This window comes from Humulus lupulus, chromosome 4, assembly GCF_963169125.1.
Source record: "Humulus lupulus chromosome 4, drHumLupu1.1, whole genome shotgun sequence".
Lineage (NCBI taxonomy): Eukaryota > Viridiplantae > Streptophyta > Magnoliopsida > Rosales > Cannabaceae > Humulus > Humulus lupulus.
In genome coordinates, this window is record NC_084796.1 from 120,583,359 (window position 1) to 120,595,497 (window position 12,139).

Below are 12,139 nucleotides of genomic sequence, written 5' to 3' on the forward strand. Positions count from 1 at the left end.
ACATCATGCCAAAGAAATTAAATCATCAGCAAGGGATACGATCCTCAACCCGGTTCCAGCATTTATGTCTTTGCTCCAACCTAGACTATATTACCATTGTCCTGGCTAAAACCTGGACAATATTTTTACTATGTCCAGGCTCCAACACGGACTATATTTTTACCATGTCCTAACTCCAACCCAGAATATATTACCATTGTCCTGGCTCTAACCTGGACTATATTACCGTTGTTCTGGCTCCAACCCGAACTATATTACGCTAGGGTTCTGGCTCCAACCCGAAATACTTACCATTTAGTCGCAGAATTATAAAGCATTGAAAGTGTAGGCATTAAGCATACCCTAGTATTAATGACCGAAAAAAACTAGTGTAATCTACTACAACAATCACACAGTAGTATATTTATGTTGTAGCTAAGAAAGAGAAAGGCTAACTTACTCAGAGTCCTTAGCTCCCAGCTGGATCATTAAAACCGTTATTCATTTTCCTTTTTCGCGATTAGTATAATTAATACAATGTACTCAGATTAAATTATGGCATACTCTTATAGCTAATATTGATAGCTACAAGCAATAAAGTTCTCTTAGAGACTCTATACTATAGCCTCTTATACACGATACATTGTATAAGGCCGGATTTCATTTCAGTCTATAGAGTAATATGAGAAAATTGGCTTCCGTGCCATGCATCTTATCGGATAACTCGTATTTTAGTTTTTGAAAAAAGGAGTTCTACTCAACTCCTACCTTAAAAAAATAACAACTTGTTGTCCTCTCAAAAAAGTTTACCATTTTCTATCGTTTACCAAAATTCCTCTTTTTGACCCTTTTACAAATAATATATGACAATGTTATCCCGTTCTCTAAAAGATTCTACAAAAACCCAACTCCCACTCTTACCATTTTTACCCATAACCTTACGTTATTTTTTAAAAGAATGGCAATTGGACCATTAACTTATAAAATGGTAAAAATAAACTTTTCGTTAAGGTTCGAAATTGCTAGTTTTCAGTTTTTAGGGCAAACTTAGAAAATTATTTCTTGTAAAATTTAACATATTTTTCTCTCATATTTTACAGTAGTCCTTGTACACATCTTAGCACTGGTGTCAGTATTAACTGTGAAGCTGTGACTCACTAATCAAGTTCGGCAGTAGTACTGAGCACTGGTCACCTGGTATTGACTAATAAGTTAAGAACGGTCTTAGCGTGTTTAACGCAAGTTGACAAAGACTAGATCTAATCGAAAACTTCATTGAATGACTCAAATGAGCATTAATGCTGGACCGACCTCAAGTTCGATGAAAAATAAAAGCGCTTGTCTAGCCTATGGCTAGTCACTTAGAGCCAGGGCCAGAGAGCCCAAGCGACTGCTTCGTCACATGGCTATGAGTTTTGGGCCTGTAGTGATTTACCCATCAGTCACTCATCTAATTAGAGACAGGGCCACAAGGCTCAGGTGACTTTTTCATCACATGGATATGGGTGTTGAACCCATAGTGACTACCCATCAGCCACTCACTGTGCCGTCACATGGGTGTGGGTGCTGAGCCCCGTGGTGACTTGCTCGTCAGTCACTCATTATGGTTAAACAAAACCTCGAAGTGATATTCACTCATCTGTTCAGGGCCCTAAGATCTGTATGATTATAATGATCATCAGTCACATGGCTGTGGGTACTGACCCCGTAGTGACTTGCTCGTCAGTCTCTCATTATGGTTAATGGAACCACAAAGTGTTAAATCACTCATTTGATTAGGATTGACTTGATAGTCATCCATTCAGGAGAGCAGGATTCCTCATCATGAATCCCCGGTCATTATCTGAACTTGTTTTCATGCGTGATTAAGGCTATTATTGCTAGGCATGCTCATTATGATTTGATGACATGTTATTACTGTTCATGAGCATATTGAGTTTTCTTGTTGGGCTTCGGTTCACGGGTACTATGTGGTGCAGGTAAAGGCAAAAGAAAGCTTGACCATCCTTAAGTTGGAGAGCTTAGGTGACGATGTGTACATATACGGCTGCTCGACCGCCACGGCTGAGGGTTGAAAGAGGTACTAGGGTTAAACCCTATTTTACCGCTTAGATCGGCTGGTTGTAAAAAATTTCTTGTAATTAACCTTTAAATTATACTTTTGGGATCCCAATGTATACAGTAAACGTTTTAATAAAATATCTTAACAAAAGAATTTAACCCAAAACTGCTAATCATACTTATTTACACGATTATGGCCAAATGACTCGATTAGCGAGTTTAGCACTGTTCAAATTGCACACCGTAACGGTCCCTGGAGTTTATGGTATTGCAACTACTATCTCCAATCTCCAAATCCAATTTTGATATATCATTTAGTGTTCTTGGGGTATTTCTTTCACCAAAATTAAATAAGACGTTGGTTGCAGACTCAATCCGTCAGCTACTTTATTAGCCTTGCCTGGGTGGTACAATATATCGCAATCGTAATCGTTGAACAATTCTAACCACCACCGTTGTCTCATGTCTAACTCTTTATGCATGAAGAAATATTTCAGACTCTTGTGATCCGTGTATATGTCGCAGTGGATCCCATAGAGATAGTGTCTCGTAATTTTTCAATTGTCGGGAGGCATATGTGATCACTTTCCCGTGTTGCATTAATACGGCTCTGAGTCCCTGACCTGATGCATCCCGGTAAATGGCTTAACCTTCTGTGGCTTTGGGGATAGTGAGGACTGAAGAAGTTGTTAATCTGAATTTTAACTCTTGAAAGCTCTGCTTGCACTTGTCTGTCCACTCAGACTTGACGTACGTCCGGGTCAGTAGGCGTCGCTATCTTGGAGAAACCCTCCACAAAGAGCCTATAATACCCTGCTCGGATAAAGAAACTGTGAACTTCTTGTTCATTCTTCGGGGTCTTCCATTGTTTCACCGCTTCGATCTATGTAGGATCGACTGCAATTTTGTCTCTTGACACCACGTGCCCTAGGAAACTCACTTGAGTCAACCAAAATTTGCACTTGGAGAATTTTGCGTACAACTTTTTCTCGCGTAATCGCTGTAAGATTAGCTCCAGGTGCTTGGCGTATTCAACCTGGCTTCACAAGTATAAGAGTATATCTTCTATAAACACGATAACAAATTTTTCTAGTTACTCACCTAGTACCCTATGCATAAGATCCATGAATGTCGTGGGTGCATTGGCGAGTCCAAAAGACATCGCCATAAACATGTAGTGGCCATACCAAGTTCGGAATGCATTCTTGGGGATATCCGATTCCTCAACTGTAACGCCCTACTGCCTTAGAGCCGTTACTAAGTGAGTTTTAAATGTGCATTTAACTCGCTAATCGAGGTTTTAAGACAAAAGTGTAATTAAACCATAATCAGAGTCATAAACTTTGAAAATAACCATTTACTGAAAATAACAAAGCGTTTAACTTTTGGGATCCTAAAATACTGTTTAGAAATATTTACAACTCGAAAATATAATCAGAGTCGGCTAAACGACAAAATTCAGGTTTAGTACAATCATCTCCCAAAAATACCCCTGGCCATGGCAGCCAGGAAGACCAAACATGTACTCGCCACTTCACGCTCTCCGTACTCATGGTTGGTCGACTTTCCCCTTGCCCTTACCTGCACCATAGAGCACCCATGAGCCGAAGCCCAACAAGAAAACCCTCACAAGCAGATATCATATGTATATTACACACTTAACTTATAAACAAGCCACAATTAGGCTAAACACATATGGCCATGCCGTCCCAGGCGCTTAGCAGGCCCTGGGTTCGCGGTCCACACCGTGAGGATATCCCAAGTATCCTTTAGGGTCTCGCCCTGGAAACTCGCACTGCGTGTGCTAAACGCTACTCCTGGCCCCTTGCCATTCTCGGCCCCTTGCTGTTCTCGACCCCTTGCCATTCTCGGCCTTCGCCATTCCCGGCCTTCGCCTTTCTCAACTCTTTCCATTCTCGGCTCTTGTCGTTCATTCACATACACTTCTACAAAACTGGGCTTTCCCGACACCCAACCACGACAGTCAACTCTGTTGACTGTCGTAATTGCTTAGCAGGACTCTACGACGACAGTTAAAAATTGTAGGCATAGACACCAACGCCGACAGCTAATAATTGTCACCGTTGCTTTTGACTGTCGCTATTCACCCCAATGCCGACAGTTAATTCAAGACCAATGCCGACATCTAAAATGTGTCGTTATTGAACTCAACGCCGACAGTTAGTTCGAGACCAATGCTGACAGTTAAAATGTGTAGCCATTGACCCCAAAGTCGATAGTTAATTCGAGACCAATGCAGACAGTTAAAATGTGTCGCTATAGACCCCAACGCTGACAGTTAATAAAAGTCCAATGCCGACAGTCATAAAATGTCGCCAAAATTCAAATAAACAATTTAAAATGATAATTAATGAATAATATAATTTTAAAAAAAACTAAATTATGTAAATATATATTTATAAAAATTATGTATTTATTAAAAAAAATTAAAACTAGATTTCTTTTGTTTCTAAATTTTTCATATTATTAACTTTTGTATTTATAATAAGTTTTATATCAAAATTTAAATTTATTATTCTTTAACATATTTATAAAATTAACTATATTATTCTTTAACATATTTATAAAATTTGTATTAGTTAAAAAAGAGTTGTTTTATTAATTAGAAAAATATTGTAAAAAAATTGATGGATAGTATAATTTTAAAAATAAACTAAATTATGTAAATATATATATTTATAAAAATTATGTATTTATTAAAAAATTTTAAAATTATATATTTTTTTGTTTCTAAAATTTTCATATTATTAACTGTAACGCCCCAAACTCCAGGGACCGTTACGGTGTGCCTTGTAAACAGTGCTAAACTCGCTAATCGAGTTATTTGGCCAAAATCGTGGACTAAGTATGATTAACGATTTAGGGATTAAAACTTTGGTTAGGATGTAACGTTTCACTAGAACGTTTAATATATACACTGGGATCCCGAAAATAAAGTTTCAGAGTCTATTACAGAAAACATTTACAACAGGTCGTTCTAAGCGGCAAAACAGGGTTCAACCCTAGTTCCACTTTAAACCTCGGCCGTGGAGGACGAGCAGCTGCATATGTACACATCATCACCTAAGCTCTTCAACTCAAGGATGGTCCAGCTTCCTCTTGCCTTTGCCTGCACCACGTAGCACCCGTGAGCCAAAGCCCAGCAAGAAAACACAATCCAACATGATATAATATCAACAGATAACATGACGTAATATCATCAGGTAACATGATATAATATCAACAGATAACATGACGTAATATCATTAGGTAATATGGTATAATATCAACAGATAACATGGTATAATACCAACAGATAACATGATATAATATCAACAGTAATTGTAACAGCCATTCAGGACCAATGGTCCAAAACAGGTAGGTGACAACAGCCAGAAGTCACAGAAGTGAGTACAACTTCCTCTAGCCATGTGACGATAGGGTCACCAGGGATTAACTGATAGGTCATTCTTTCTTAAGTTTGATTAGGACAGGTGTAAGGTGATTAGTCACCAACATAACCTTCCTCACGACTCTAGAGTCGAAACTATGGACAACGTCCCTTAGCCATGTGACAAACGGTCACCGGGGTCATATACCTTGGCTATAGTCATCTGGTCGTAGACCAGGCAAGCGCTTATAAGTTCTTCGACCCTAGAGTCGGTCTAGCATTAATGCCATAGAGCCATTCAATGCGTGATTCTTGACTTTAGAGTCGGTCCCTGACTAGTCAGTGCCATACACAAGCAAGTCATGCCACCAATCATATACCACATGTTCAATATCCATAAACAAGGTATTTAGCATGCTTACTATACAGATACCAGTACAATTAGGACCATGCACAACCACAGAGGCTCAAGCTCTGAACAATATCATACCCAGTATACAAAGCATGTCCTAATCACATGTTTCTCATGCATCATATGCAATATATCCAGCAATCCAACATGCACCAATAACAGCCATGCATGTCACGTTTAATAGTCAACCAACATGCATCAACAATAGCCATGCATGTCATACATAATAATCAACCGACATGCATCAATAATAACCACGCATGTCATACTCAGTAATCAACCAACATGCATCATAATAGCCATGCATGTCACACATACACAGGGTGCAGTTTTCTTACCTCAAAGTCGAGCTAGAATGACTTAAAGAACGACCCATGAGAACGATCGATCCTTAATCCTTTGACGGTCACCTAGTCATAACCAAAACGATCTCCAATTAATGAAAATTACCAAAGATAGGGTCTTAACTTAAACCCCACTCTCGGGACCTCGAAACATGCCATCACAGTGAGTAGATTCGATCCCGGGCCTTAAGGATTGAAACCCCAAGCCAAAAGCCCTTAAAAACACCCAAAACAGGGTTCTGAAGGAACAGGGTAGCGCTACAGCGCTGCCCTTCTAGCGCCCCAGCGCTCAAGACAGAACCTCAAGCCGCCCAACCTCCCCACAGGTAGCGCTGTAGCGCCCTACACTGGGCGCTGTAGCGCTACCTTCAGCCAGCCAATTCCCAGATTTTCCTTCTTTCGATTCTACCATTTCTAACCCAATCCAAAAGCTTCCAAACATCAAATTAACTCCCAAATGAACCCAAATACCATCTCCACATGTCCTAGGGACCACAACCCCAAGAACCCTAGCCAAAACTCCAACCAATTCCCAAGTTTCCAACCCAAAAACCAGCTGAAACTTAACTTAGAAAACAGAGCAAAAACAAGAGTTCTAGTGGCTAGAAACTCACCTTAATCTTGGCAACACACCCTCTTCAATGGTGGAGCACAACCCTAGCTTGACTAAGCTTGGTTCCTTGGCTTAATTCCTCAAACTGAGCTTGAAAATCCAAAGAGAAAAGAGGAAGAAAATCTATCGGGAGAGAAGGAAAAGAAACTCTGTTCTTGTTACTCTTCCATAGCCTTAATGGCTGATATATATCTCTTAGGGTAAAAAGACCTAAATACCCTTAGGTCTAAAATAAAACCTTAACAGCCACTAAGGGCAAAACCGTCCTTTCGCACCTATTTCATTAATCACAGTTAACACCCTCCAATTCCCGCTATTCTCAATAACCTCAAACACCAATAATCCATATCCCATTACCCTTTAATTCCCGGTAATGCTCTAACCATTAAATTCACCCCGAGACTCACCCCGAGCCCCGAACTTAATCTCGTTATGACTAGACCGAACACTTTCATCTCATGATCGTCTCATGCCGAATAGCTCGAACCAATCCACCTTATAATGTGGCTATATTAATTAATCACAATCATGCACCCAAAATACACAATTACGCCCACAGCGGCCAAATTACCAAAATGCCCTTATAATGATAAATACTCCCATATGCATGCATTCACCATCATATAATAATATAATTTACGTAAACATGCATATAATCATTAAATACCATAATAAACCAATTATGGCCCTCCCGGCCTCCTAATCAAGGTCCTAAACCTTATTAGGAAATTTGGGGCATTATATTAACTTTTGTATTTATAATAATTTTTATATCGAAATTTAAATTTATTATTCTTTAACACATTTATAAAATTTGTATTAGTTAAAAAAGAGTTGTTTTTATTAAATTAAAAAATATTGTAGAAAAATTAAATATATAAATTTATTAGTTATGATTTTTTTATTAATATATATGTTTAAATAATTTTTTATAAAAATATATTAGAGCAATTCTAATAGTTAAAATGTATAACTATTGAGAAATTATAAAGTAGTCTGAATTTTTTTAATGAAGCAAGCTAAGAGCACTCACATTAGGTGAGTTATATTATCAAAATATGTAAAAAAAATAGCTAAAACTAACAAAAATGGGTATACATTGGATGATGTATTTTACAAATATTTTTAGATAAAGCTACAGTACCAAGCTATATTTAATGTACACTATTCATCCTTTAACCCAATATTATAATATTAAAATATATTAGAATATTATTGATAGTTATAAAAAATATTTGAAATGAATAAAAAATGTTTGAAAATATAATATTTAAATGATATAAAGAAAAAAATAGAGAATCTGATGTATGGTAAAATGTAAAACTTAGAGGTAAAATAGAAAAATGTGTGTTTTTGGGAAGTATTTTAAAGGTTGAAGTAGAGCACCGGATGGGAGTGCTCTAATGAAGGCACAATAGGGACAGCTATAAGCTGTCGGCATATCTACATTCAAAAAATTCAGCACTAATATTTCCCCCCACCTTTCTTTTTCCCTCTTCCCTCTTTTTTTTTCTTTTTCCCACTTCTCTTTTCCTGTCCGTGTCCTTCGACCTCCCTCTCTCTCTCTGACCCGCCCTCTCTCCTCTCCTCTCTATGCGACTCACTTTCTCTCCTCTCTTCATTTTTCATCTACACTACTAACTCTTTCACCTGTTCCATTTCTCTCTCTATCCCTTTTCAGATTCATATATACACATATAATCCTGATATATAAATATATATATGGATAGAAGTAACCAGATGCGCAAGTAGATTGCCGTAATGAGGCAGTCTCTCTTTGATCAGGTAATTAGATTTTACTCTTCAGATTTTTTTCACACAAGTATATATATATATATTCGTATTTGTATCTCTAGTATCCTCTATCTTTCTTTATGATCATGAAGAGTAATCATTAATCTATCAGAAAGAAAAATGATGATGAACCCTTTGAATTTGTAATAAAATTACTTATATATATATATATATATATGAGTATATAATATATTAATGTGATTTTATTTTAAACATTGATTTTCATGGATTTCTAGATGAACAATTTATCAAGTTGGAGGATCTGCAAGATGATGCTAATCCTAATTTTGTAGAGGAAGTGGCTACCGAGATTCATCTAGACTCATCTATAACATGGACCAAGCACTGTCAGTTCCCTACCCAATCCTAATCAATTATAAACTAATTAGTATATATATATATATATAAATGCATTACTTATTAATTCATCATTAAAAGTTTTATATATATATTCATGTGTTATTAACTTTGTTTTCTCTCTCTCTCTGATTAGCTACGAAGAAAAAACCAGTTTTGATTTTAAGGTATATATATTATTTGGTATTTATATATAATTCTGTATAGACTTAAAGATTTCAAAGTTTAAAATCCTAAAGTCTCAAAGTTTAGGGTTCAAATTTGTAGTAAATAATTATTTGTTTTTGTTTGGATTTTAAGTTGCATACAAAGTGTTTGATAAAATGCACTTAATGTGCTGCAGTACCAACTCTGCATTTCTATTAAACAGAGGGTACTGATTATGCATATTCCCCAAAGCACTTGAACTCAGAAATTGATGAAGCACCTACTAAACCCTCTGCCAAAATGTCAAAAAGATTTATGGTCATCAACCATGTTTTGTTTACTATGCTATGGGTTATTTTCTATGTTAATTATTGGAAGAGATGACTTGGTTCATGTATCTATGAAAACCTTTACTATGCAAGTCAAAAAGAAGCAATATTAAATCAGTCTTTTTTCAACATGAACCATGTTTTTTTTCTGTGCAAATATTGTTTAAGTTTTTTAAGTCCTTGCAGTTTGTTTCATATTATATAAATGACTGGACCAAAATCTTTTGTGATGCATGTGGGTTGATTCATAGTTTTCAAGCTCATTTCCTTTTTTCTCTTTCTGTCTTCAGTTTATAGAACAACCCTTTAGGTCCTTGAAGTGGAAATATGGCTTCTTTAATTGATATAGCAGTTGGAGCAGCCATAAATATACTCAGTGCATTTTTTTTCTCCCTGATATTCACCATACTCCGGATTCAACCGATCAATCATATGGTCTACTATCCAAAGTGGTATCTTAAAGGGTTAAGGAATAGTCTGCTGCGCGCGGGTGCATTCATAAGCAAGTTTGTTAATTCATTACTAAAATAATCCCCAAGGAAAGGGTATTTGGTGCTAACTATTATATTAACTTGTTTATGACATAGTACACTTACATATATTGCACTTATGATATTGTTGGATACTTGGCTTTTGATTTTGTTATGTATTATTTAGATTCAGGGTATATACATACATAGATTCTTTGGTTGGTGGCTTTTGGTACCCTGTATATAATTTTATATTTGGTATTCTATGGCATATTTGTGTTGTGTCTACTTTGTTAGTGCTGAAGACTTTGTTTATTATCATGTTATGTTAATCAACTTTAGGGTATATTTGTGTTTTGATGTCAGTGCTTAATTTTTTTTTAGATTGGTTGATTTTAGAATATATTATGTATATATATTTTTTGTTGGATACTTTGCCTTTGATTTTGTTATGTTTATTCAAATTTAGAGTATATATGTGTACTATTGTAATTAAGTTATTTTTTTGTGATTCATTTTTACATTCATTGATTTTGGTATTATTATTGTTGATTATATTTATGTTATTCATTTTTTTTTCAATGATATTAAAATAATGAGTATGTTTATTATGTTGATGATTATAGGAGTTATTGTGTTCTTATATTTTTAAAGGCATACAAAGTGTCATAAATGCTCATAATAAGTCATTCTTTTTTCTTTCTGAAATCCTTATTATGATTAAATTGGAGATATTCAATTATTAAATTGGAAATTTTGTTATACTGTAATTTACAACATCATTGGTCTCCCAACCGTCTCAAACCTTGTCGGCATTCTTACAAGGTCAGCTTTTGTTTAATAATCTCTAAGAGGAATTAATCAACTAATTTTACATATTTTTATTGTCATTCATTAATATATTATGGTAAAATATACTATTTAATTATAATTTGAAGTTTTTAATTCATTTGTGCAGGGAATATCATAGGATTGACTAAAGGTGGATGCCTAGATTTATTAGGAAGAATATTGAGAAAAGAAACATGATTGAGTTTGCAGTGATTTGGAGAAGAGAATTATGTTGTCTTGTTGAGATTTGTTATATTATTTATTTTGAAGTTTATAGATTTATAATATTATAACGAATTTTTATTGAGAATTATTTTGTCTCATGGTGATTTGATGTATTATTTACATTTCAATTGTATGAATAAATGTTGTATGTTTATGAATTATTATTATGATAAATATAATTTTTTTTATAAGTTATGGTAATAATAATTAATTATGTGAGTAATTTTTTATTCAAATATATATCAAATTTCAATTGTTAAAAATATAATTAAAAGTTTTAAAAAAATATATATTGAAAAATTATTATTTATATATATAAATTTAATGTTATAGCGACACCTAATAATTGTCGGCATTTCTAGCAACGGCGACACCTAATAACTGTCGGTGTTTCTAGCAACGGCGACACTTATTAATTGTCGGTGTTGCCAGCAACGACGACACATATTAACAGTCGGCATTGCCAGCAATAGCGACACCTATTAACTGTCGGCGTTGCCAGCAATGGCGACACCTATTAACTGTCGGCGTAGCCAACAACGACGACACCTATTAACTGTCGGTGTAGCTACCCCTACGCTGACATAGGCAAATACGACAGTTAGTCGATTGTCGTCATTGCTCAATAGCGACAGTTAAAAACTGTCGGGAAAGCCTGTTTTTGTAGTAGTGATATATGCACACACAACATAGTTAAGCATGTTCTTAAACACTTACAAACTTAATCAAAGGGCCATGCCCTGCAACTCAATCAAATACGGCCGTGCCCTGCAACACAAGCTCTAGGGGAACAAAAGTTTTCTTACCTGTGTCCCGAGCTTTCCAAGTACCAATGTCCTGACCACACTCCCCTAGTCCGAGCCTCGAAGAAACCCTAGTCACAACGCACCAATAATATCCATCCATCATGTTCTAATCCATTAAATAACTTTGGGTCATAATTTTAATCTCTGAGACATTGAATTCTATCAATCCAGGTGATAAAATCCACCCCGAACCTTAACTAATGAATTCCCGAGCCTAAAACCTCTTTAAAGCTCAAAAGAACACTAAGCGACACGACCATAAGAACCCACACCGCGGCCCCCATCTCAACCCGAGACCCTGCCTCATTTCAGCCTACACCCATCGCAGCCTTTCCTGAAGGGCGCCGCGGCGCGCTTCCATTTCCAAATGCCCTAATGTT

At 35.9% G+C, this 12,139-nt stretch overlaps 1 long non-coding RNA gene across 1 annotated transcript; it reads left to right on the forward strand.

Annotated features, from left to right (window-relative positions):
* The first annotated feature begins 8,258 nt into the window (after positions 1 to 8,258).
* LOC133830762 (uncharacterized) lies at positions 8,259 to 11,094 on the forward strand. Its single transcript, XR_009892210.1, has 4 exons — positions 8,259 to 8,585; positions 8,831 to 8,941; positions 9,088 to 9,118; positions 9,718 to 11,094. It is a non-coding gene; the product is annotated as an uncharacterized LOC133830762 (long non-coding RNA).
* Positions 11,095 to 12,139: the final 1,045 nt, after the last annotated feature.